Source organism: Microtus oregoni, unplaced genomic scaffold, assembly GCF_018167655.1.
Source record: "Microtus oregoni isolate MIOR12 unplaced genomic scaffold, Mior012 000013F_ref0000133, whole genome shotgun sequence".
Taxonomy (NCBI): Eukaryota; Metazoa; Chordata; class Mammalia; order Rodentia; family Cricetidae; genus Microtus; species Microtus oregoni.
In genome coordinates this window covers 38,761,384-38,788,317 of record NW_024543072.1, presented here as the reverse complement: position 1 = coordinate 38,788,317, position 26,934 = coordinate 38,761,384, and the positions used below count along the sequence as shown (strand labels likewise).

The window sequence follows — 26,934 nt, the reverse complement described above, 5'->3', positions numbered from 1 at the left end:
ATAGAGTTTGGGGCTGAAAATGGGGCCCAGGACAGCAAACACCTGTCTGTACTGAGTTCAGTACAGTTTTTTTTTTTTTTTTTTTTGCTGGGAGATGTCAGCAAATATCACAGAGCTCTGAGGGTTTTTAGTTGTTTGGGGTTTTGTTTTGTTTTGTTTTGTTTTGGTGTGTGTGTGTGTGTGTGTGTGGTGTCAGGCAAAAAGCACAGCTGGAATGTTCTCTGCTGGAGAGCCCTAACTCTAGATGAAATCAATGTAGTGCTCACTCAAGAAAGTGATGAGCATCCTAGAGTTGTGGTTTGGGTGGGACCCCAGCTGCGGTTTAAGCATCAGTGGAATCCATGGGGTGGGGACTGAGCCAGTTGGCCGCAGGTGCAAGGAACACAGCTGCACTGAGCAAGGCAGCAACACCTGGGACCACCTTCTCCCAGCAGGGAACTTCTGTGTCTGTTTGTAAAGGACGTGCAGGGCAGAGTTTAAAAGCATCCATCAGAGTGGGAACCGGCTGTGAGCCATTGGCCCCTCCTATGGCTTGGGCTTGGCAAGCCTCAGCTTCCTCATCCACAAAAACCACACTAACAATAGACTTATGTCACAAAGATGAGCAAGAGGGCTATTAGATAATATAAATCACTAAGGTAAAGCACCTGGCACACCTCCAGCACTGAGCCTTACTAGAGCTTGAAACCAAAGAGAAAATCTGTAACTATAGTGATCCAGTGTTTACTTGTATATTTAATTATTGGTTCTCTGTGGGGTTTTTTTTACACTAGTTCTGATCTTTTACATTTTTATTAATTTTTACGTGGGTGAATGCTTTGTCTGCAGGTATACCTGTGTGTCCTGTGCAAGTAGTGCCGGAGGGGTCCAGAGAAGGGTGTCAGCCACTCCTGGGGCTGCAGGGCTGTGAATCACCCTGTGGTCTCTGCGAATTGAACATGAGTCCTCTGGAAGAGCAGCCAGTGCTCTCTGAGCCATCTATCCGGTCCCACTAATTCTGATCTTTAAATATATTACACATAGTCTGGGAATATAGCTCAATCTTAGAAAAAAAAATCACCTGGTATAATAAGCAAGACCCCTGAATTCAATCCCTGCTAATTTTTTGTTGTTGTTGTTGTTTCTTTTTTGGAAGTCTTATACAACAGACTGGTCTTGAGTGCCTGATCCCCCTGCCTCTACCTCTAAAGTGTTGGAATCATAGACATGCCCTACCATGCCCAGCAGCTGCTAACATTTTTACCATACCCACAGAAAGGCCATCATACATTCTAGTCCCTAATTATCTAGTATCTTATATTAGTCACTGTTCCAAGTTCCTGGGTCCTGTTTCTCCAACTAATTTGTACAATCATTAATGAAAGACATTATGACATATGTCTTTGTCCTTAAAACTGGCAAATATGTAGAAGTTCAAGTAGGTTCTTGCCTGCAGGCTGCCCAGAACCCACAGTAGGCAATTTTCCACTCCCCGATCCCCTGCTGCTTCACATGTTTGAACGTTTGTTTCACAATCCTAGAGGGTAAAGATGACATCTGGCATTTATTCTGTGCCATCTCTGACACAAAGCTTTGGGTCACGAATCAAAGAACTGACAGAAGCTTTTGAGGTCAGCTAATCACACCTGCTCACTTCACAAATAAGTCATTTGGTGCCCAAAGAGGTCATACAGTGTGGCCAAATAGAAGAGATGGGTCTAGAATGTTCCTCCAGGTCTCGTGAGTTCTTTCCATTCCAGCACTCTGATTTTCTTTCATCTCTTTCCCTCCCCTCTGTATCAAGCACAGAGTTTTACATGGAAAAATTTTTCAATAAATGATACAGATCATCTGTTTCTGAAACTAATGTTATATTTTCCTAAGGGGGTATAGGGAGTTCTTACCTAGAAAAATATATGTGTATTTACTAACCACCTGTACATTCTGACTCAGTAACCAAAAAGAAGACTACTGGATTTGAAGACAGACAACTTTGATTTTGATTTCTGGCTTTACTGTTTCCTAGCCATGTGACTGTGAATGAGATTGAGTTGTAATGTAATTTGCTTCAATGAAATTATGAATGTAATAGAGTATCTTATATAGGGCTTCTAGTGCTGCAACAAAACATCATGACCAGAAGGCGGGTTGGGGGAGAAACGGGTTGCTTTGACTTACATTTCCACATTGCTGTTCATCACTGAAGGAAGGCAGGACATGAGAAAATGCCTTACAGCTAGATCTCATGGAGGCATCTCCTCAACTGAGGCGCCTTCCTCTCTGATGACTCTAGCTTGTGTCAAGTTGACACACAAAATCAGCCAGTACCTAGAGGTTATCTAAAATTATGAGGCATTACATAAAATAAAAACATACAAACAAGAGAGCAGATTGCCTCACACATAGTAAATGATCAATAAATATTAGCAATTTTAAAAGTAAGCACTAATGGGTGGGCTATAAAGTTTGGGGAATAGAGCTGTGGGGTTTGCTTCTTTAATAGTCCTGTAATTTAGTACTAAAGTAGACAAAGACTGGGCATGGAGACCTAACTGATCAGACTGTTAAAAATGCTGGACTTTACCCAAACATCCTCTTCAAGAAAGCTTGCTAGAATTATCCTGGGAGATCTTCATTGTATAGAACCACCAGAGGGAATCCTAGAATCCCAGCTCCTGAAATGTTACAGATTCCCACAGGAGCCCAAGTCAGCAGACTGTCAAAGGGAATTGTCATAGACACAAGACTACTTAGTAATAAACCCATTTCTAATTCCATTTGAAGAGAAAACAAACTATATTAGCAAAGACACCTAAGAGAAAGGCAGAATCTCAGGCAACTACAGCTAGATGCCCCAGGTCTTGGAACATGGTCCAAAAAAGTCCATGTTGTGTACACTGGACTCTGTAACTCAGGAAAAGCAAACTTCCTAATTGACTGTACCTAATGCCTCACTGTTTGTCATCTTTTGCCGTCATGTTTTAGTTGCTTTTCTATTGTTGTAAAGAGGCACCATGACTAAGGCAACTCAGAGAAGAAAGAATTTACTGGGTCAGTCCGTGCCTACCATGACCAGGAGGTTGGCAGCAGATAGGCAGACATGGCCCTCGAGCTGTAGCTGAGATAACCACCACAAGGGAGAAAGAAAAGCAGCAATGGCATGAACCAGCAAGGCCACACTTCCTAAGCCACCCCAAACAGTTCCACTGGGGACCAAATATTTGAATACCTGAGCCTGCTGGGGCCATTCTCATTCAAACCACCACACCTCACCTCAGAGCAAATCTCTAAGCCCAAATACAAGTAGTTCCACAAGAGTGTGTCCAGTGCTATCTGTGGAAAGTATTCTGTTTTATGAACGTGGAATTTGGACCAAAGAATTATACCTGAATAGTACTTGTTACAATCCAAAACCATAATACTCTTTGTTTTTGCAATATCTTTACTCATAAATCTTCATAGCATTTCTCCTTGCCTGGCATTAACATTTCTTCAAACTGGCTAAGAACTGGCTAAAAGTTCATCGAGGCCACAAGAATTCACAGAGCACTTAAGGTTGAATGCATCTTGCTAAGAAGGCAAGGAAAATTGTAAGGAAACCTTTTTTGTAAAAAAAACAAAAAACAAAAAAAAAAAACCTGCCTTAAATCCTCCACTGACTCTCTGGAAACTCTCCTAATATTTAGGGTTTTCCCCAGAGCAATGTGGCATCCTCATCCAGATCTAAAACAAACAAGGGGAAAGGGACATTAGCAGGTACACTGGTGAAATCCAAGAAAAATCCATAGGGTTTTTCAGTTATGTTTTTGTTTCTGCATTTTGTGTCTTTCGGGCCAGCAGGCGGGAGGCACATGCATGTTACAGGACGGTGCATGTGTGGTCAGAAGACAGCTTGAGGAGGTCAGTTTTTCTCCCCACCATGTGAGTCCCAAGGATCCAACTTAGGTCGTCAGATCTGGTGGCACGCACTGCTACCTGCTGAGCCACCTTGCCAGCCCAAGAATAAAAAGCCTGTTAGTAGTATACACCAATGTTGTTAGCTTTGACAGATGTAGCATTGATTATCTTGGCTGGGAATGTTTGGGGAAGCTGAACTAAGGGTAAACTGAATCTCTGTACTTACTTTTACTGCGTTCTGTAAATCTAAAATTATCTCCAAGACTTAGAAAAAAAAAACCCAAAATAATATGTTACAGTTCTTTGGTGGCTTTTCTGTTGGTGAAGGGTGTTTTATTTTGCAGGTGAGGGTGACTGCCCTTTCTTTCCACAATAAAAAGAACATGAAAAAGAACCACTCCCAGCCTTCCATGCGAGAGAGAGAGAGAGAGAGAGAGAGAGAGAGAGAGATATCGAGCAAAAGGTGATGGCCAGCTCCTCTCCCATCATATTCTATGCTGAGAAAGTGAAAATTGGGAATTGCACTCTCTAGTCTAGAAGACTAGAATTAAGATGCCTCTCTTGACCATTCTTGTGGAGAAAAAAGAGACGGTGAGACAAAGAGTAGACCTCCCCACAGGCAGCTCAGTCAGCCCAGTGAGAAGATGCTACTGGGAGCTTTTATAAAGGACAGCATGTGTCCTCAACCTTCTGCAGGTAGCTCCCCTATGTCTCCAGCTTTCCAGGAGCTGTTGGGTGACTGAGCCCCTGGACAGTGAGTGCTAGCCTCTCCAAGCCACTTGTAGAAGAGAGTTTGCTCTCTGCTCAGCCCTTGTTAAAGGACCCATTTCAAAGGACTGCCCACCCTCCACGGTGGGAGAGAGAGGCATATGTTATTCCAGCTGCTTTTCTTTCCAATTCCACCTGCAAGGGAACCAGAAGCCACAAGCAGAGGCCCAGCCTCTGCTCCACGGAGCCCTACAGATCAGAGCTGCTCATTTCTAGAGCAAGCCTGGCTCCCTCTGGCTGGCCAACACGGCTACCACGAACGTTAACTTGACATTCTTTGCTTCGAGAAAACAGCTGTAGTAATTAGACCTGTCATTGTGTGACAATGTAGAGCTCATTCGTTCCTCCTGTCTCTGCCTGGTCTTGTGAATAGAGATTTGGGAAAGGAAAAAAAAAGTCAAGTTTGAATGCCCTGCTTCTAGGGGCTGTAAATTTTCTTAATCTCTTTTTTAAATATTCTCAGTTCTTAGAAATCATCCAAATGTCCTAGAAATTAAAAATATTTCCACTCATAAAGAAAGTGTACTCTGTCAAATGTCCCTGTCTACCTAAAGGGAGCCACATATTCTTCAAAAGTGGCCCGAGGACTCCTCAGATGGTGGGATCCATCAGGAATGTTTCTCAGACACTCAGGCTGCTTAGCAGCTGAGCCTCTTTCATGCGCGTGTGAACTCCCTCTCCCGGTGAGGCCAGGCTGATTTCCATCAATATAAGCTAGCAACAACAGAAGTGGTTGGCAGGTTGGCTGTGAACCAGCTTCATCAATCAAAAGCACACGACCCATGAGTTTAGATTGAAACTAGTGGTTCAAAAGATCAGGAGTTGCACAGAACTCATTCCGACACTGGGGACAGCTCTGTGAAGTCTACAGAACGGGTCTGTGGAAGCAGCTTCAAGGGAGGTGTCCAGCATTTGCGGTCAGCATGGCATAGGGACATGCTGAGGCATCTGTGCCCAGCGGGGCAGCATGGGCATTCACTAGGTCAGTTCTTCAGAACAATCTGGATATTGGACAGCCACTGTGCTGGGCCCTTTGACCTTCGGGAAATTCTATGAAGCGGGACCAGCTCCGCAGTCCGTGCTCTGTCCAGTCGCACAAGGCCCCGGGGTTCTGCTGGGCTCTGTACTTGTTTTAATGCTCTGCTGCTGCCATTTTACAATTCTTGAGTCTCTGGGATCAGGAGAGCTTGCACTTTCATTTCATTTGACCTCTGAAAATTATGTAGCCAATTCCATTGCAACCTAGTTATTATTCCTCGGGCAGAGGCCCTAACCTTTCATACAGATAAGCCCTTCAGTGAGCTAGCAACAGCAGAAAAGAATTTTTTATTATATAAAATAAAAGATATGGGGGAAATTATACTGAAATACGACTGATTTTTTTAAACAACAAATATGTGGTAGCATGACATTTGAGTTATCTTGAATTAAGTAAACCTAGCGTCAAGACTAATAAATTCTGTTGTTCAGAAATAATGACGAGGACAAGCAATCCTCAGAATGTCTCCAACAACTGAAATGCGACTCAGAGTATTATCAACCAACCTGTGGCTTTTTGTTCAAAACAAGAGAGAAATCAGGAAAGACACAAGCAGCACAGACTAAACAAGGGTTTCCTGGAACTTGTGCTTGAACACAAGAAGGGCATGCAGGGATACTGGTTCTTTGATTGGCCCTCTGAGGTGTCAGACATGATGTTTAATAGTCTGGATGTCATCCCTACACAGGCACAGTAATGGTTGCCACACACAGTCCAAGATTACTTGCATACACGTCATCTGTTCTTTGCTCTCGGCACCAAGTTTCTCATTGCGCTGAGCCTATTAATATTTGGGTCACAGAAAGATGACAGAGGCTTATTAGCAATGCCCCTGGGAAGTCATCTAATGGTTGAATCAGGCATTATATGCATATGAATCTTATGGGATAATCTTTTTGTAAGCACTGGAAGAAGTTACCAGTTCCTGGGCCTGATTACCTGTGGACACATCCAGTAAAAACAACTTCTATCAGGGAAGCTAACTGGCAGGGGTGCAGGGCCCTCTCTACTATGTCTCATACCCCATTCAATATCTGAAGGCCCTTAATCTCCAGGGATCGTGAATAAGAGTCTATGTGTTTGGAAACTGTGTCCTGATGATCAGGAACATTGTCTTGGAGACAGTTGAAAAAAAATCTCATTGGCTCCTCTGGGAACTTATATGGCCCACTTTCTCCCCACGAAGATACCAGTTAAAAGCATTGTGTAACCATTCATTTGGCTGCTTGGAACTAGTATAGCCTAGAAAACACAGACATAATCAAAATGCTAAAACTTCAACCACAAAGCATTACCAACAGTATATTTACAAAATGGAAACAAGATAGTAAGGAATCATGATAAAGAGGGTAGAGAAAACCTGACTGTATCCCACATGGAAGTGTCTATAGCATTGTCTTGTCCAAAAGTACAGAGCCATCTGCCTACTTCCCTTAATCCCATGTGGCTATCTAACGTAGTAAGCCATATTTATAAGGACAAAGGGCTATCAAGCACATGGCAAGCGCAGCTAGTAATTCAAAGTGATAAGTGATGGTTTTTGCAGTTTCTGGCCAGATAGTTTATAGACTAAGATTCTTAGAGTGGCTGAATCATGAAGCTACTCCAGCAATATACTTCAGCAAAAGTACCCAACTCCTGCGAGAACTAACCCAGTTACCCTCTTGGATCCTGTCACAAGACAAGTGACACCTATTCCCTAGATCCCAGCATATTAGTAATGCATTTTTCTGAAATTGTGTTATTTATGTAGCAGTAAGCTAATACTTGCTAGGGAGTAAAAACCACAAAACTGGAATTCTTGTAGAGAAGAAGGTTAATGAATGGCCACAAAGAAACAGACATCCCAGGAGTACACAGGCCAATGAGTAGCTGAGGAATTGAACCCTTTAGTTAGAGACTTTACCCAAACCAAAAGCTGGGCAGACAGTGGAGATAGAGGGCCTTCTTCTTAGCAATGAATCTTGAGATGCTATGTTCACCCTGGAATCTGCAGGGCATAAGAGGCAGCTGAGCCTCCACCTACCTCCTCCCTCATCCACAGTGAACACTGGTTTGGGCTGCTGGGTTTTAACCCAGTGAGTAGGAAGGAGGCTGGAAACCAAGTGGTGCTATTGGGCTGACACCCTTAGATAAAGACAAAGCCTGGGGGCAAACCTGGGGAGGCATTTCCACGCACAGAGCCCTAAGAGCTGATCTAGGCATATGGTAATAGGGTATTGGCATGTAATTCCTAGGACTAACTTGATCCCATATTTTTCTATTGCTTTTTGGATTTGCTTCAGACTAATTATGCATCTTAGGACCCAGCTGACATCATCTATTAAGAGGTCATGAGTGACAAATGACCTGCCATCCATTATCTCAAAGGGGGTTAATTTTAATCCCACCGTAGGTGCTGTTGTAATATGGAAAAGTCTGAGAAATATTTGAACCAAGCTCCCTGAATATCCTGACAGTTTAGTTAAACATCTTTGATATTTTCACTTGTCTTTTGAACTTCTCTTAAAGGCTCCGAGATCCAAAAATTCTTTTTGTTCCACTTTTTAAAATTCATTTTTAGTAATCACACAAAACAATGGGCTTCTGACATTGTCATACATGCACACCATTGGGCTTTGCTCATGCTCACTCGCTCTACCTCCTACCTGGCCCCATCTCTCCTCTCACACCCAACTCTTCCTCTTAAATAGTCCTGTCTTCTGCATTAAAATAAATATTTGAATCTAGATTGCACATATAAAAGAACTGTACTATCTGTCTCTCTCTTCCTTTCTTATTATTCTTTCTCTTTGCATATAGAAAATACTCAATTCCTAAGCTAAATGCCAGCTCCTGATTAACTTTAGCTATAAAAGAGGGGTCATTGTTACTCTGGAGAGAACCAAGAAGTCCAAATTTAGGAACCATCCCTTGTAAAAGCTACTTACAGACCTCATTCATATGCTTTAGCCCACCCTGTGAAGGTATCCACAAACACCAAAGGAGAGCTAACAAATGACTCTCTGGCTCTGGCTGTATGAAGACCTCTCTGTGTTCTCCTTTTAGGAGAACTGGAGAACCTTTTCAAAATGAAGGGGACAGGCAAATTTTCTGACCCTAGGTTGCCCATCTCCATCTGTGCAGTCAACACTGGAGAAAGGGCCAACAAGTCTGATGAAGACACAAAGGCATCCCCGGTATCTGCTAAAAATCCTGCTTTCCTATGGCTGCACCAAAGACTCCTGAAGCACTGTTATGTGACAGTGATGATCTCTCTCCAAGGACCATGCTTGTGCTTGGGTTCAGAGCTGGTTGTCATGCAGTTGGCCTTTCCTGGGACCAAAGAAAATTCCTCTTTGTGAATCCCACAAGAATCGGAGTTAGTGATCACATCTTCCTTGGGTCAAGAATACTGTGGCCTTGGTTGCCAGCTGCTAGCCCATGAGCTTCTTTTAAAGAACACTTTCTTTACGTCTTTTATCACCGACAGTGAGCTAGCAGCACAATGATATCCTTCCAAGTCAAGACAAAGGTAAAACTCAAGGATCTCATTGTTGTATCCATAAAAGAATTTATGGGAAGTTGCCAAGTCTTTCCTTACACTGGACTGTACCCATTACTAAGAAGAGAACACATGCTCTAATAATTATTTCACTTCCAGCTGACACCCCTTATGGCTACATGCTTCCCCTTGATGAAGAGGGAACAGAGACCACTAATTTGTTCCATGGCCCCATTAAAAACAGGATCATTGGGTAGGTAGTCCCATGGTCAGAGAATAGAGGCCTTCTACTTCAGACATGGCAGAAAAGGAGACAGGACAGATGAAGCTATCACCTGATGTAAGATTCACAGAACGTACCACTGAAGAGAATACAGTAGGGGTTTGTGCCAGAAATGGAGAAGGTCCAAGATTCTGATGTTGAAGCTGCTAGTGAGGCACAAGTTGAAGACAGAAATCAGTCAGAATGTCTGGGTTAGGGTCAGTAGGCCTAGAGGGCTTCGAAACTATAGACACACCAACGCAGCAGAAGCCCATCAGCCCAGAGTCCTGTATAACTTCATGGAAATGGAGGGTTTCACCTCGATTCTTCTTCCAGATCAGTTTGGGTTTGAAGATGACAACAAACAGATTTTAGGGACCAGTTTTCTGGCTGATGCTCTTTGTCTTCCAGCTTGTATTTAGGCAAGTCAATATTGTAAAAGGAAAATCGGCATTTTTTTTTTCTTGAGACATCAAGCTTAAATTGGTACCAACTAGGAGTCAGATATCCTATTGGAGGGTCTTCTGTTTTGCCAGGAGTAATCCTCATGCCTAGAGAGGAGGTAACTGACAATTTAAGATCCGGGTAATAGGTATAAAGCCTACGAGAAAGACTTCCACTTAGATATATAACCAGTCCTGCTCCCATAAAACCCAGGAGTGGAACTGCTGGTGAGGTTTAGCAATCAAGGGCTAAGAAGGAAAGGGGGAGACATTTCTCATCAGGATATGTGTGCTATCTCAAACTTTTAAGGAATTTTTAATAACCTCAAATTTATACCAAGTTCATATCCTACTAAATTCAAGATCATGATTCATCATAACTGAGAAGCAAGAGAAGGTGCGCAATTAAAACTAGGACAGGTAGAAATCCTAGGTCGTTAAGGGTTACCTCCCAGAGTGTTGGGTACAGTCTACTCAGAGACGACACTGAGGTGCTCAGAGAATGCTCTAACTGGCCAGGAGAAGAGAAGGAAGACAATCACAGAAAAAGAACACACCAAATATAAAACTTTCAAAACCAAAGCAGAGACTGGCAGAGACGCTGCAAGCTGATTGGCAGTCTAGACCATAGGACCCTTCAAGCCAGGCCTGTCACGGCCACAATCTGTCCCTGCTACAGATGTCTAAGGTACAACACAGATTTCCACCAGAATCAGAATGATGAGCAAGGGTCTAGAGATAAGGCTCAGCAGTTTAAAACACGTGTTGCTCTGGCAGAAGGGCCATGTTCAGCCTTCAGCACTGACATGGAGGCTCGCAACCAGCTGTAACTCCAGTGCCAGGGGATCCAGCTCCCTCTTCCAGCCTCCACAGGGATACATGCTATACATACATACACACGGGCAAGACACTCATACACTTTAAATGAGTTTTAAATGGTGAGCAATGTTAAATGGAAATCAAAGGGATAAAAACTGACTACAGAGTAAAAGGTCGGGGAAACAGAAGAGAGCACTGTGGGAAGACCTGCACAGCAGGAAGTGGCAGGATCAGAACCTAACACTGAAGCAGAGGGTTAAATAGCTACTTTGTGATAACAAAGCAAGTCTGTGCCAATCACCACTGCTGTCAGTCCCGTGAGACCTTCTAAACTGAGGATCTCATGTGGGTCACCAATAACTTTGTCAATCATCCCAGGATTAATTTTGCTTAATCTAAGACAGAATTCATGAAGAGCCAAGCAATTCCAAACAAAGCAGATTTTGATGCACGTAAATTTGAGCACAGGAAGACATGGCTAAGATGTGGATACAGGTTCTCTTATCCAGATTCATATGGGATATACTCTTTATGATCCTGAACTGTGCCAGTCCAGGAACTGTGCTACCTCTCATCTGATACTCAATCTCTGCATGCAGGCCTGGATTTGGTACAAAGATTTGCTCATGAACGTTGAGTCTGTTTGCATTTAACTCGTGGAGAGGTGACAGAGGTCTCATTTCCAACACCCCAGGAAGGTCATATAATGGTCAGAGTAAGCCTGATTTTTCTGCACATACAAGGGTTTTAGGAAAGTCCCTTTGGCTTCTTTGTGGAAATCCTGTACTTTCTGGACCTGGTTTTCTGCAGACAGAAAATGGTGTATGCCAGAGCGGGAAGCTTTGGTGGTGGAGTTGGGGCCCTTTCCGTTCTGTACCAGAAGTATATGTGTTCTTCTAGTACAATAAGGTCACAGTTACCTAGTTTATTGTGTACATTTACAGCTTAGGAAAATACCAAGTGGGGAAAGGATATGGGACAACAAAGTGGGAAGAGTGGATGCATCTAAAAACCAAATCCCATCCATTTTAAACAAGGGAAACAAGTGAGGAGTCTTCCTTTAAATGAATTCTCAGATTAAAACCTTATCGACACTAGAGTCTAATGTGAGCCACGAGTCAGAACCAGTCCTACATATATGACAGTTCTTCACAATAAATTAATTAATTAAAGAAGCATAAAATGAGCAAAAAACCAGTTACAGTGGCTTGAAATAACACAAAGACAACAACCAAAGCCCCATTCTCAGCCAGGACCTTAGAGGAGGAAGAGTCACTGGTAACCATCCAGAACCCTCTCTGGAAAACACGTGTCCGTCGCTATGTGTGTGGTATGTGCTCAGTGTTCTAGATGGCTAAGCAAGCAGAGAACCCTTCCAGCTGGAGCAAGCAGTTATTAACAATGGCTCGGTAGGCTGAGAAAAGTGCTAAGGTACACAACACAACCCTTCCTCCAGAGTCTACAGCAAACCAACAGAAAGGCAAGTGTTGCCCCCTTTCATCTCCGACATCCCAATTTAGGACTCTTCCCTTTCACTTCGACCATCTCTCCAGGGCTAGTTTCTAAGTCAATTTGACAGAAACTACAGTCATCTGAGAGGAGGAAGCCTCAGCAAAGAAAATGGCTTCATAAGACCAGACTATAGACAAGCCTGTAGGACATTTTCTTAGTTATTGATGAGGGAGGGCCCAGCCCATTGTGGGTTGTCCCATCCCTAGGCTGGTGGTCCTGGTTCTATAAGAAAGAGGGCTGAGCAAGCCAAGAGGAGCAAGCCAGTTAGCAGCACCCCTCCACGGCCTCTGCATCAGCTCCTGCCTCCAGGTTCCTGTCCAGTTTGAGTTCCTACTTGTCTCCCATCAGAGGACTGTGATTCAGGATACATAAGCCAAATAAACTCTTTACTTCCAAAGTTATCATCATTGTATTTCATCACAGCAATAGTAACCTAAAACACCATCGCCTAGGTTTTTCAACACAGACTTGTGTTTTGCTCATCTTGAAGTAAATGTAATGAGAAGATAGATATATCCATCACACTTTGGGGGAGGATACTCAGGACCCTATAAATACAGGAAATCTTTATTTCCTAGGCATGTTTGGGAAACTTGAGCTGAGAATTCGTTTGCAGACACCTTGAACCACTCATTCGCATTAATTTCATTTGGGTCTTAGGCATCGACAATTATACCTATTGCACAGATGATGAAACTGAGGTTTAGAGGGGTTAAATTTGTTCAGGGTCTCTTGTTAGAAGCTAAGTAACAGAATCCCAAGAAGAACAAGGCTCTTGCCTCCTTATTCAAGGCTCTTTCCTCTAGTCACACCTCTGTTATGGGCCGGCCATGACAAAAGAGACAGCCGTGCCTAAAAGAGAAGGACATTCAGCAAGATTGCCCTCAAACCAAGGAACCCCCCTCCAAGTTCTGGAGACCAGATGCCCACTAACCAAGAGGTTCATAAAGGAAAATAGGTCACTTAGTACTTTGGTTCATACTAGGCTAGATTTGATACACACACACACACATACACAGAGCGAGAGAGGTGGGGGGGGGGACAGAGAGAGAAAGGCTAGAATCCATTTGGCAAGGGACCAGTGCTGTCGGTCAGTCCTCTTCCGGCCTGGGAGTCCCACTCATAACAACAACAGTGGCGGCGGCAGCAGCAGCAGGAAAAAGGTTTTATGAACATAAAAATAAACAAACTTTCTATTTTTATCAGGGCCACAGCTGGGGGAACGTCATTCTTTGCTTTTAGCCGCAGCATTCCAAGGGAGCAGAGGCAAGAGCGTGCCTGTGTGGCAGTGAGGGGGTCTGAAGAAAGTAGAGGCAATCATGCCGAGAGCCAAATTTTCCATTGCTGAATCTCATTTTATGCGCACCATAGAAACCAGCGTCCAGCCGGGGAGTCTCTGGAGTCTGCAGGTCTGGAAAAAACTGGAGCATGTCCACCAGGAAGCTAACGCTGCGACTATTCTCTGGCCATATATAGAAGTAATTTTTCACCCACGTTTTGAAGAGCTGCTAAAAACTGGGTTACTTTGTGGTTTCATTAGAGAAGTGGACAATATGTTCGTAGATGTTTTCTCTCTTCGAGCTCTAGGTGGAACCTGTGTGAATCTCACAGGTACCTGGATCCAGTGTCTTCACACCTGGATGGTAAGATGCAGACACTTTAGATCCAGTCCTCACTGAGACATGAAGAATTCGAGAAAGGGTGATGCTGAATGGAGACAGAGGCTAGATGGAGAAGCGGCTTCCTCTTTCTGTTTGCGTGGAAGCAGCTGGATGCTAGAGACGGGCATTCCAGTACTCCCACGGGGGAGGAGTCCTCCCTCATCAATGGTCCATCCATCTGAGGGAATGTGGGCACCGTGTCTGGCTAAAGAAGAGACTTGTCATCCTGTCCTCTCTCCCTATCCCTGAACCACCTTCAGCTATTTGCTTTTCCTACTTATATCCTTTCCATATTCGGTCCCAGTTATGCTTACAGAGGTTTCTAAAGACAAAGATGCAGATCCAAAGGAATACTGAGGAAGAAAAGAAATGCATGCTTTGGGAACACGTACAGCACCAAGTGCATGGATAGGGTTATCATACTTATCCTTGTGCACAGGAGGAAACAAAAGCTTCCTAGAGTCCACCCTGTGGCCAAGGGTCTTCATTCAATGGCAACTATTTACCAATCAACTTACCATTTGCCAGGCACTGTCCTGCCTACAGAGCTTACAGTCCAGGTAGGGGACATATAAATGGCCAATCTCATTAGTGCTGAACAGTTATACAGTAGACCGTCACAGAGCCTGTGGGAATACAAAGGGCTTGCTTCCACCTCAGTCTTGAGGAACCACCGAGATCATGGAGCTAGGAGGACAGAGGCACGATATGTAGTAATATGGGCGGTGGGGCTGCGTCCCCAGCACCCCGGCTGCCTGGCTAGCTTATGCCCAAAATAACAACACACAAACTGTATTCATTTAATCAATGCTTGGCCCATTTCTATCTAGCCTCTTCTAGGCTAATCCTCACATATTAATTTAGCCCATTTCTAATCATCTGTGTAGCGCCCCTAGGTGCACTTACCGGGAAGATTCTAGCCTATGTCCATCCTGGGTTGGAGCTTCATCGCATGCATCTGCCTGGGAGCTGGGAGCATGGCGTCTCTCTGAGGCGTCTGCTCCCGAGAGAAGAGCTGTGGAGTCTGAGCTCACTTCCTCTTCCTCCCAGCGTTCTGTTCTGTTTACTCCTCCCACCTATCTTCTAACCAATGAGGGCCAACCAGTTTCTTTTTATTTAACCAATGACCTTCCTCCATCAACGATAGAAGTCAGAATTTTTCCTGAAATATTCCCCATAAGGGGTATATGGTAGGCTTCCAGTGTTAACATAGTAGTGTTACTATATAAGAATTTAGCAAGCTGGGCATGGTTAGTTGTGTCTGTAATCACAATACTTAGAGACCGAAGCAGGAGGATAGCTTCCAGCTCAGGTCAGTCTGAGCTACCGAGTGAAGCACTGTCTCAAAAACAAAAAGAAGAAAGGAAGGGAGAAGAAAACAGAGAAAAAGAGAGAAGGGAGGAAGGGAGGGACTTAGCCTTGGTGTTTCAAAGTTGACATCTACTGCCCAGTAACATTTACCATATTGCCCAATAACACGTATTAAATAAGTCAGCTGCAGTCAAATCTTAAGAGAAAGGGGTGCCATAATGTATGTGAATGTGGGTTTCCACAACTAACAGTGCAAATCCTAGAATTAGGGGCCTGGGAAAAGTCACACTCAATCCTCCCTTGAAGTGCAGCGGTCCCTCCACAGCATCCTCCAGGGGCTCCTTCAGTTTCTGGATGACAGGCTCAGCAGCAGGGACTCCTCACTGATCAAGGAACGTATAAGTGGACATTACTTGGTCTTAAAGGCAGAAACTGGCACAGGAAGCATAGCTCAGCCAGTGTCCCCAGGACCACGTGGTGAAAGGAGAGAACTGACTCCCACCTGTGTTCTTTGAGCTCCACCCAGGCTGTGGCATGACACACCAAATACAAACATGCATACACACAAATACACAATGAACACAGTAGCTAGACTATGTAATGTCCGTTCCATCCGGTGAAGTTTCAAAATGCAGTCTCTCTGCACTCAAATAAATGCTACAAAAAGCCACCATGTTTACCTCCTTTTTTTTTTTTAGTATTCAGTTCATTATCAAAAATCTGGAGTGATATCAATTACCTACATAGAAATTCTAACTCCAATCTCCTTGAGAGACTATAATAACACATACTAAAATGCTACGGTAGTTATTTGGGGTGGCGAAACTCTGGATGATGCTTTCCTTCATAGTTTGGAATCTTTCAGAGAGGCACAGAGCAGTCCTGCCATGTTTGTTCCGTTGCAACACCTTTGCTCATGTTCTACCCAGCCAGAGATCACCCACTCACTCACTCACTCACCGCACTCTCAAATTCTTTTCTACCTCCACATTTTGGTCAATCCACCTTCATTAAGAAAATTTCTTTGAGTGTTCCGGTCTTACTGCCATTAAATCCAAATTACAGAGTGTATCCTTTCCTTTTAAACAGTTTTCTACTGACACAAAGTACAGAACTTGGCACAAAGAAACCAACACATCAACAGTCGTTAAAACAGGAAGAACTCACTCCTGTAACCTGGTAAAAGAGGCCTCTCTTATCCTTGCGCTCTCTTGTGCGCACTCTCTCTCTTTCTCTCTCTCTTTCTTTCAAGCCCTTCCTTTTGCCTGTTATGAAAGAGCCACCCCCAGGGGACAGGAAGTTGGTTTGTGGCAACACTGATGCTCTGAGTCACTGAAGTAGTCAAGGAAGCAAATTTCAAAGCCACGGTTATTTCATGGGGCCTCAGGCAAGAGGCTCCAACAGTTTCTGCCTTCATGGAACTTTCTGCCAGAATGAATGGGCTGGGCAGAGGGAGCAAGGGTTTCCCAGGGATCTGTTCAACAAAGTGACAAGAGATGTTCTACCTGCTCTGTGGAGGTTTTGGGACCCCGTAGAGTGGGCTCACTCAATAAATCAATAATTAAACCCATCCCCGCGAGAAGAGCAGGTGACAAAGGAAACCACAAAAAGAGGCCAAATGAGAACTCTGTGGGCTCTCCTGCTCTGATGTGCCTGCCACAAGAATGGAACCCAGATGCCCACTGTTTACATTAACAAAGCCAAGGTGGAATCCAGCAAAGGGCTCTAGGCAGCAGGTGCCAGTTCACAAAGGCAGGCCCTATCTCCATGAAATGGCTTTGAAAACAGCACTGGGGCTACTCTGAACTAGAGACTGAAAATGAAAACTGAGCCCCTTAGTGTCCAGAAATACAAAAACCGCCCTGCTGGAGTCATGCCTGTACTCGGGGAGGTGGGGCAGAGAGCTGTTTCCTATGACATATGTGAACACTGAAGAAAGCATAGAACACTTGGAGCAGGGACTTGGGGGACAGGTGGATTATTCGAAGAGAAAACCAAAAGTTTCCTTAACTCCCCCTCCACCACCAATGCTAAAATTTAGCACAATGGCCGTGAAGGCAACATTCTTGCCCAGCATCCACTTTGGAGGACCTGCTAAGACATATTCCTGAGAAAAGTGTATTGTTAGTGCTTTTCTGCAGAGGAGCTTTCAAAATTAGAGACACTTATGTTCGAATCTGATAATTTAGGAGGAAAGTCTGACAGGAATCTAATTGCAAGAGGTGTATATACACACTAATCAGTCTGAAGGCATATTCAAACTCTTTTCAGAAGCTAAGAGCCAAAATGAAAGAGTAACATGTTTTAACAAGTAAGACAGGCAAAAAGAGGAGTTCTATTGTCTGTATGAAGCCAAGGCTACTGACACCGTAAGATGGGGAGGGAGCGTATGGGTCGTCCATTGGCTCAAATCTGAGCACACAGAGGCCAGGACTCCTTTGGCTGCAAAGACCAAAGGTCCATACTGTGGGGCCACCTTGAGCTCCCAGCCACTTGGTGGACATCTCAGCTTTCCTAACCTCTCCATTACAGTTCTGCCATTCACAAGCCTGTCCATAGCTTTCTGGAATCCATGCACACTGCCAGTGTAGGCCACCTCTGGGAGATAATCCATTCTGCAAACTAATTACCCACTGCATGAAGCAGTATTTCCAACAACTTGTCCTGAACTTGCCTTTTTCGGGCTTCTCATCTTAAGATCTGAGGAACAAGTCTGCGCTCATCTTGCCCACACCGCTGACAGTTTCATCACTCCCCCCTAACACCCTCCGTCTGGCCAGCAACCCTTCTGTCTTCTTTTAATAGCAAGCTCTCACCTCTACGGAGCCTGTCCAACTCATGGTCTGCCCCAGAGGCACACATAACCAAACAAGGGTAGCTCTATATGCAGACCAGCACAAAATGATACACTGCCCCTAAACCACTGCGAAGTGTGGGTGCTTTTATTTCACTCTTTTTTGTATCCTGTTTCCGTGGCTTTTTGTAGATGACACTATTGTGTTGCAGTGTTAAAGCCTGGACATGCCTGAGCATCAAACATTGTTGCAGGCAAGAATGTACCAGTTTTAGGTGATAATAATGCAATAGTCCCCATTTAATATTTCTCACTCGGATGGAGACACCCCTCTTCTTGTTATTGTTATACAGCACTGTTCTAGGTGGGTGACCTGATGGAAAACCGTCTCCCACAGGTGGCTTGCGCAGATGAACCAGGGCTGGTCAACGCTGCCATTGACCTGTCTGACATAGGGCATTGCCAAGAGAGAGCAAGCGTAGTCAGTCTTCACCTTCAATGCAGGCTGAAATTCAATGTTTAATGTCCTCTTGGTTCCCACGACATCTGGGAGGGAGCCAACGGTTTTTGCCTGCAGTGTTGTGATATGGAAGCAGAGCTCACCAGGTGCTAAAGTCAGTGAGGGGTAGTCACCCACAATGGGGGGAGCGGGGTAAATCTCCAGTCTTGGTTCACAAGTCTGCTGTTTTGGCCTTTTGTTTCTTAATTAGATGTGTTAATGCTCCGATTCACGCCACTTGGAGCCCACTAACTTCCTGACCACCTTCAAAGATCCATACCAAAAAAACCCCCAAGGAAACTAATGAGGAATTTTAAAACCTGGGAACAGCACTGCGGTTGCTTGGGGCCATTCATGAGTTCAAGTAAGAGTTGAGATTTCACTGCCAAAGGGGCGAAGCAGTAGATGGACGTTCTGACTTACTTTCTCGTAAGGGATGTGTCATCCATCCAGAATGAAAACCTCCCGGCCGGATGTTTACTATGTTCACTCCTTTGCCCCGTGCCATGGATGTGTCTGCCTCGAGGTGTCAGCACCACAGCAGACCCTGGAGCCTTGGAATTCAGTGACAGCACACCTGCCGTCTTGCCACAGAGCAGGTCCCCAATTTGTCTCTTTACTAGACTTGCCTCCCTGTGATCTAAGACAACAGTGAGATGCTGCCCTATAGATTAACATCTGGCTTTTCTTCCATCTCTTACTGTCATACTCATAAAGCTCGTGCTGGCTTCCTCTTTTTTTTTTTTCCATTTCATTTATCTGAGTTTTTGTTTTCCTGAAACGCAATGTTCTGTCAACTCAGCCTGAACCCGTCAATAAAGTTGTTCAGGAAAGCATTTTCCATTGTCTTCCCCTGCCCAGGAGGTGTCAAAGCAGACTTGCACATCAGCCAAACTCTCTTCTGGGGATGGGGGTGTTAGCTATGACCTTGGGGAAGAAGGTTACTGACAATCCTCAAAGGGAGGGTCAAATTACATCTCACACAGGTAGGGTGTCAGACAAAATGACGCACCGTTTAAAGTTGTAGGTCGTGGGGGAGTCTCAGCCTCCAAACACCAGCTTTTCACTTAAGGAATGTCATCCCCCAAGTCTGTCTTCCTCCAGCACCTTGCTCCATTAGACTCCAGACCTGGGCTTCAGATTTGACACACCAGGGAAGCCCTCCGTCTTGGCGTCTTGCCACTCCCCCTTCCTCCCCCTGTTGTTGATGGAGTCCTGCTAAGAACTCTGTCTTCTTTCACAGCCTGACCTTCCCCTCCCCACCCACTCAACCATACTAACTCCTCTGAGACCAAGTAAGACCTCTGGGGCACTCTTCTATTCTTATTCAAATCTGGCTGGCTGCAGGGCACGATGGAACACACCCTTAATTCCAACACTGAGGCATAGCCAGGCAGATCTTTGTGAGGCCAGCCTGGTCTGCAGTGTGAGTTCCAGGCCAGCCAGGGCTATATTGTGAAACTTGATTTCAAACACACAACAACATATCTAGATCAAGTTCTCTCTGCTGGAATTTCTGGGAAGAACTCTAATTAATCTGCCTTTGAAAGAAGACCCCAGGTAGGGCAGTGATGGCAAAGGAATTTAATCCCAGGTGGATCTCTGTGAGTTCGAGGTCAGCCTGGTCTACAAGAGCTAGTTCCAGGACAGGCTCCAAAGCTACAGAGAAACCCTGTCTGGAGGGGAAAAAAAAAACCTACCACAACCTAACTATTCTTGGCCTTTCTGGATGAATGCTGGGCCTTCTCTTCAGCCTGTCAACCCAGGGCCAGCTGACTTCTCTTAAGTAAACAGGAAGAACACTCTTGTTTCTCAGTTATGACCGGTTCACCAGTCATTCTAATTCAGGCACGCAAAGGCCAAAGGGAACCTATAGCCCAGGCACAGTCACTGGGAAGCAAGCACCAACTCTGCCCCTGCCACCTACAATCCAATGGGCAGAATCTCATGTCCCTATCATGGTGAGATCTCCCAAGGTGATTCTGGGGACGTTCCTAGCTGCCCACAGCCTCCTAGCCGCCCAAGAGATCCTAATGTAAGCACGTGAAGAACAAATGAAGTAAAAGGAAAGAAGTCCTGAGAACTTTTTGAAGTCTGTTCTCTCTGCTTTCTGTGCTCCTAACAGCTTCAGGCTGCTCCTATCACTTTTCCTCAGTGTCTTAGGTCAGCAGCCTAAGATTTTCCAGGCTATGATGCCTTGAAGCACACACACAAGGATACCTAGTGGGGATGAGGCATTGCAGCCTGCTCTCCCTTAAGACGCTCCATCCCCTTTCCTAGAAGGTGGCCCCATCCGTTAGGCAACACCGGGCTGTTGTTTTCCGGATTGGGAGTTTACACCCCACCTCCCTGCGAACACTGGGACATCTGTCAGCTCAAGGAGAGCACGGGAGGGGCGGAGGGGCAAAAGTACGTCACAGCGGGGCGGGGTGGGGGCACTGGCGGGGAGCCCCGGAGGAAGGGGACTGGGCTGTGGCTGTGGCGTGTGCGCCCTAGTTTAAGGCGTGGGCTGGGCTGGGGAGCGGCAGGAGTCAGCCAGTCAGATTCAGGAAGTCAAGCTCCTGACCTCGGGAGCAGAGGTGGGAGCCGCGAACAGCAGGGAACACAGGGGGTGCTTTCCTCCACACCGCATGGGTGGCACCCACTGATCTGCAGCGCCGCCTCCCTCCCGGGACCTGGCAGGGAGAGGGAAGAGCTGGAGGAGGAACTGAGACCTCGCCCTTGTGCCCAAGTGAACCAGACAGCACCCGAGCAGGTCCAGGGTCCCACACGCAGGAAGTCCTCCCGTGGGTCCCAAAGGTGAGTTTCAAAACTTTCTGTAGTGCTTTGTGCTGTTGCTTTCAGAATACATTTGGGAGCCGCCCCTCGTGTGGAAGGGGACTTCCCAGTCACTTCTGTCTGGAGAAGGGTGAAATCCGCCCCGGAGAGAAGTGAGATAAAGTGGTTATTTCTAAGAAGCCTCTCGCCGGGTTGCTTTGCTTTCGTTCTAACTTACTTTGCTCCTTTCCGCCCCCGGCCTGCCACTTGGGCTCCCCTGGAGTCCGGGGTGGAGTTCCCAGCTCCAGTAGATACCAGCTGTGGGTAGGAGTCACGTGAAAAGGAGCAGATGGTCACTGTCTCCACGGACAAAGTCAGTATTTGAGATGCTCCGAAAAATCACACCGGTTTGGATTTTTCTTAATCACTTTAAGAGAAACTATAATTTCAGCCAGGCTACGAAACTGACCAAACTGAAAATGCGGCCTGGAGCCAAGGGGTGGAGTGAGACCTGTGAGCTATTCTGAGTTTCCAGGGAATGTGTGTGACACAGATTTTTTTCTGAACTTTTCTGACTCTCCCAAAGGTCCTTGATCTTCTTCCTACCTGGGAAGGTAGACCCCTGAAGGTGGAGCAGAGCTCACAACGCCCTGATTCCCTGCCTGCCTTTGAAAGGGCTTTGTCAGAATGATTTGTGTAATAATAGTTAAGTAAATGATAGCCTGAGAGATAGCTGAGGTTTTGAACACCAGCCCTGCCTAACTAAAGGGAACCTGAGGCAGGGACTAGTGCTTGCCCTAATTTAACAGAGAACACCAGCCAGTCTGCCATGGGACCTGCAGGCCTGCTCGGCTATCTGCTCAGCACCTAAGGGTCTCCAGAGCGCCTGCGTTCCAAACTACCTATGCTGCATCCTTAAGAGCCTGAAGGTCATCTAAGGAGCCTTCGTTGTGAAGTCCTGTTGGGGACCAAGAACACGTCTTACAAGATACATGGGTGCATTGCGTCCTTAACCCTTTCCAAAGTTTACCAGTGCCACCTGAGTTGCAAAATCCTGTAACTGAAAGTCGCTGCTACCTTAAGCACAGTGTACTGCTTCTTGATTATTGTGGGGTTTCTAATGTAATTTTTTTTTCTAATGTAATTTTTAAAGTAAATCTTCTTATTCCATAGAGTTATGTGTGAGTGGGAAAATTCCGCAAGGTTCTCTCTCCTACCTTTGAACTAATCCAGATCTATCAACTACTTAGTCTGTTGGGTCTTCCCTCAGCCCAGTGCCTCCCTTTTTCTGAAATTCTGCCTCCCCATCTTTACCTATAACACAGTTCTAGGAAAGAGGCCCATCACAAAACAAATGTTTCTCTGGCCTTCATTGTCAACATTCGGCCTATGGAATCAGGATCACGACATTCAGCAAGCTACCTTACTGGCTTTTATCATAGAGGAAGGACATCCCATCCATTCCTAAGCCTTACTGCACCTCTGTGTGTTGGGCAATGTGCCACAGCTATGGAATCGAAGATGGTGATATAGTACCAAGGAAGAGGTACTGTGGGCAAAGGAAAAAGCTTGCACAAAGCCAAAGGCAGGTGGGAGGAACAGCATGAGAGGAAATTAGATCTTCTTTTGCCAAGAGTGAGATTTCTTCTTCCAGCCCTACTAAGCAGTCATTAGGTAGTGAAAAGGCACCTTCAGATTGGTGTTTGGAGAAAGGGTTACTGGCCAGAGGAGGGCTGGCTTTGAAAGAAGAGAAACAGGGGTCCTATATGAAAACATGAACAGGGGAGACTGATGAGTACAAGCTAGGAAGATAGCTCAGAGTCAGGTTTTTCTGAGATGTCTGATGACGAAATTCTTAAAACTGTGAAATAATTCTGGACGAATGGCACCCAAGTATGACATACCCATTTGACTAAGTGAGTGAATCTCTAGAAATCATTACCTTATTGTAAAGGAGATGGAGAAAACCTTAGTTAGGTTGTAAGATCTGCTACGCCTCTCCAGAATGTATAGCCACACCTGTGTGAGAGACCTGTCTACATTAGAATGAAGAGAATGGCCAGGTAAGACTGATTTCAGACCCTTGCAGAGTTACTTTTAGATCGGAATGCCAGGACCCAGATCCAGACCTTATGCAACTTGCATAGAAATTTATAAAAAGAAAAAGGAAGGAAGGAAGGAGGAAATAGAGAAAAGAAGAAGGAAGGAAGGAAGAAAAGAGAAGGAAAGAAAAGAAGGAAGAAAGGAAGAAGGAAAGAAAAATCCTTGGTGGAGCTAGGATGCTTGTGCAGTGCCCGGCTTAACCACTTATCAACTGCCCTTGAACAAGTCTTTGACTCACTCCGCTTCATTTCCTTTGTATTTAAAACTGGGATAATTATTACTCACCAGGGCAATGGTTAGACTCAGAATCCAATTGAAAAAGTAAGTACATTTAACATGCAACATAAATTTTAAGGCTCTATTAAATGTAAGGGCTTATTATTATGATCTCTTGAAGCTGCCTAAACCAGATGGGGTGTGCTGGTGCAGGACACAGCAGCGTCATGGGCTAGACTTGGTGTTCTTTTAATCACATGACATATTTTAAGGTAGGAATGACAGAAGTCTCTGTCTTATCAGGGATATACGTTAGTGTAACCTCTCCTCATCCTTCTCCTTTTCTATGGCTCCACTAAACGGGCCAGAGGCCAAAGTAGAAATGTTTTGGGATATGTGGGCAGGCAAGCAGGTTGTTCACTTCACAAGAACGTCTGAGCCCTCGAGGGGCTAACAGTAGTCAGAATTCTGATAGGCCACTGATCCACCCACTTTGCAGCTGAGTCAACCCACAGGTGACTCTTTTTTTCTAATCCTCATAAAGGTACCAGTCTAGAAGGTGGTAATTCTAAATCTGAACATCAGTTATAACTAAGGTATATTTGTGGCTTTCTCTCATCCCGACCAGTGAAGCCTGTATCCTGAAAAGATTCATGTGAATCTCATACTCCAACGTAGTAGAGTTTGAATATTATGCCAGCATCAAGACTTTTAAGTTTGTTGATGAAGAAAAGGAAGTAGATTCAGAGACTTCAAATGGAAAAAAAAAAAAAAAAACCTCTAGAGATAAACCAACCCTGCCCTTTCACTTCAGAGATGAGCAAACTGGGGTTCAGAGAGGGGAAGTGAGTGCCATAGTCATACGGCCAGTTTGTGAAGGGGCCACAAGCAAGCACCATTGCTTTCTTTTGGTTATGCGCAGTACCATCGAAGGCTGGTATCCCCTGGACATCTGTCCACAAGGACAAACGCAGTGCTCAAAGTCTCAAGTGATGGCAGAGAGAAAATGAGATGATCACACATAAAGGCTGAGTCCTCTCGGAGTGACTTCTGGGGCAAACTCCAGATCTTGAAGAGACTCAGTTAGACCTCATCTTTTCTGACGATATCCAGACTATCCCTGGCTCTTCTTTTTCTGAAACTTCAATCAGTAACTGTCCTTGGGAGTTCAGAAACACTGTTTAAGCAGGAAGACCACATACTGGGTGCCTTAGGTAACTAAAGCCTTTTCAGTGCTTGCTCAAATAACCGTGAAAACTAGTCTAAGAGACCAGCAAGAAGTTCCCCTTCCTCAGCAGGCACCAATGCATAGTGCATTTGTTTGATGAGAAAGGCTTCAGGTGAGCAACCAGAGAACATGACGCTGGCCACGGTTACAGTGAGAAATAAGGACAGTGACAAGAGACCTCTTCCCTCTCTAAGCAGCAAGGGACAATCGACAGCAGATGCTCTGTAGGGCCACAGGCCAGCTGAGGTGTCCGTTCTTTCCCCAACATTGTCCAGGTCTGTCTGTGGAGTAGACATTCAGTGGAGGACAGAAAAGAGAGTTGAGTTCTAAAAGGAACACAAACCTGGGATTTCTTCATTAGGGGAAGGTCTTAAGGGACCATGGCAGTGCTGAGGTCCCAGTCCTCATGTCTGACCAGGCACTTGCTCCCACTATTGTAAACAGGCTACCCCTGGAATTTTTTTCTCTAAGAAAAAAGTAAACCATAACCTTTCCAAAATTTCTTGGCTTAAACTTGAAGAAGAGAGAGTGCTTATAACCCACTCGAGGCTTGCCCTCACTCTTACCTCTGCAACTTCCCCTCCACACAGTATTTTTCAGCTGAGTTTATTTTCTCTTCAACAAGACTCTCATTTCAAGATAAAGAGGTCTAAGGAAAGCCCACAAGCAATTCCTTTTAGGGTTTTTTTGTTTGGGGTTTTGTTTTTGCTACTAATAAAAGAAAGTTGGCAGAAGACAGACAACCATTTGAAAACTCTGATAGGATGGCTGCATCTTAGAGAACCTTCATTCTTCAGACTATTCTAGCAGGGAAGAGGTCTGGGGTCATGGATACAGAGACGAAACAGAGGTGAGGCCGGAAGGCAGGGAGAGAGGCAGTGGAAATGGGGGGTTCCACCAGTGTTAGTCCAATGGAGCAGAATGACAGGAAGGACATGCTGTGCATGAACCTAAATGACATGTGACGGTGGCAACTGTGAGGAAGGGAACTCAGCTGTCTGAGTCAGAGCATCCTTATTTTCTCCCCAACCCAAGTAAGACACCGAGTCTGTCTCTGTCTTCCTATGGTTCCCCATCGTTGACTGATCCATGAGCGGGACAAGTACAGGCTTTCAATATCCTTTCCACCTGTGGTCCTTGGACACCCAGAGCCTTGGGGTAAGCTGTAAGCTTCAGCCAGCCACTCGTACACACCAGCCTCAAACCACACAGGAAGTAGTTGTAGTCAATGTGACCTTTCCATGGAAACCAGAGTAAACAGTGTTCATCCACTCTTTCCCGGCTCCCCGGAGTTTCTGTGTGCTCCCCGGAGCTTCTGTGTGCATACAAGTCTCTTCATAGCTTCTTCAGGGGTCCTGTTAAGAATCTGAGGCCCTCAAAGATAACAGTCATCACTGCCTCCTACCCTCCAGATTGCCTAATGAACACATCACAATATATTTTGGCTCTTCAGCATTACACTAGGGAGAAATTCCTAAGTGAGCGGAGAGAGCATCACTCTTAAATCTAGCTCTGCAGACTGACACCTTGGTTTCCATCCCCCACCCCAGCCCCTCTGCCCCCACCCTGCCCTTTGCTCTCTCCAGTTTCCACTCCTAACCTAAAACATTACCTGCTGCCTGAGGCCTGCAGTCTGCTGAGTAGTGGTTGCCAGTTTAGCACAGCGTGGCCTAGATGAAAGCCAGGCTGGTCACCAGGGTAACCCCCACCATTGAGAAATGAAGTCTTTGCTGGGAAAGGAGACCTATTAGCCTACCACCTCCACCTAGACACAGCCTGCTCAGAGATCTCCTGGCTTCCAAATTAAAAAGTTCAACCTCTGCCCTGCGGGATATTTGGACCAAAGCCTTCTCTGGGTCAGGAAGAAAGCAATGCCCTGCCAGGTGGCACAACACACAAGCTGACTTGCAATGGCTGCATTCTTCTTGGTGTAAGGATTATTTCACTGGCCTCTCAGAGGAAAGAATCTCTCTCTTACAGACTGTCTGGGCCAAGGGAGGAGACAGTCATGGGACATGCGCCACACGGAAGGTCAGACGTTCCTGACTGAAATTTTCCAGGAACAAGAGTTTAGTGTTCTGAAAACTACTGTTTTTTTTTTTTTTTTTCAAGATGGAGCCCAAGAGTGAAGGGAAAACATTGTTGATGTGTGTGGCCATTAA

At 45.3% G+C, this 26,934-nt stretch overlaps 1 protein-coding gene across 1 annotated transcript in view; it reads left to right on the top strand.

The window, feature by feature from the left end:
• Positions 1-20,986: 20,986 nt before the first annotated feature.
• The window catches only part of Kiaa0040 (KIAA0040 ortholog), a 35,293-nt gene continuing 29,345 nt past the window's right edge, over positions 20,987-26,934 (top strand). The window contains exon 1 of the mRNA XM_041663076.1: positions 20,987-21,267. The gene's annotated coding sequence lies outside the window, so the exon portion shown is untranslated. The remainder of the gene's footprint in view (positions 21,268-26,934) is intronic.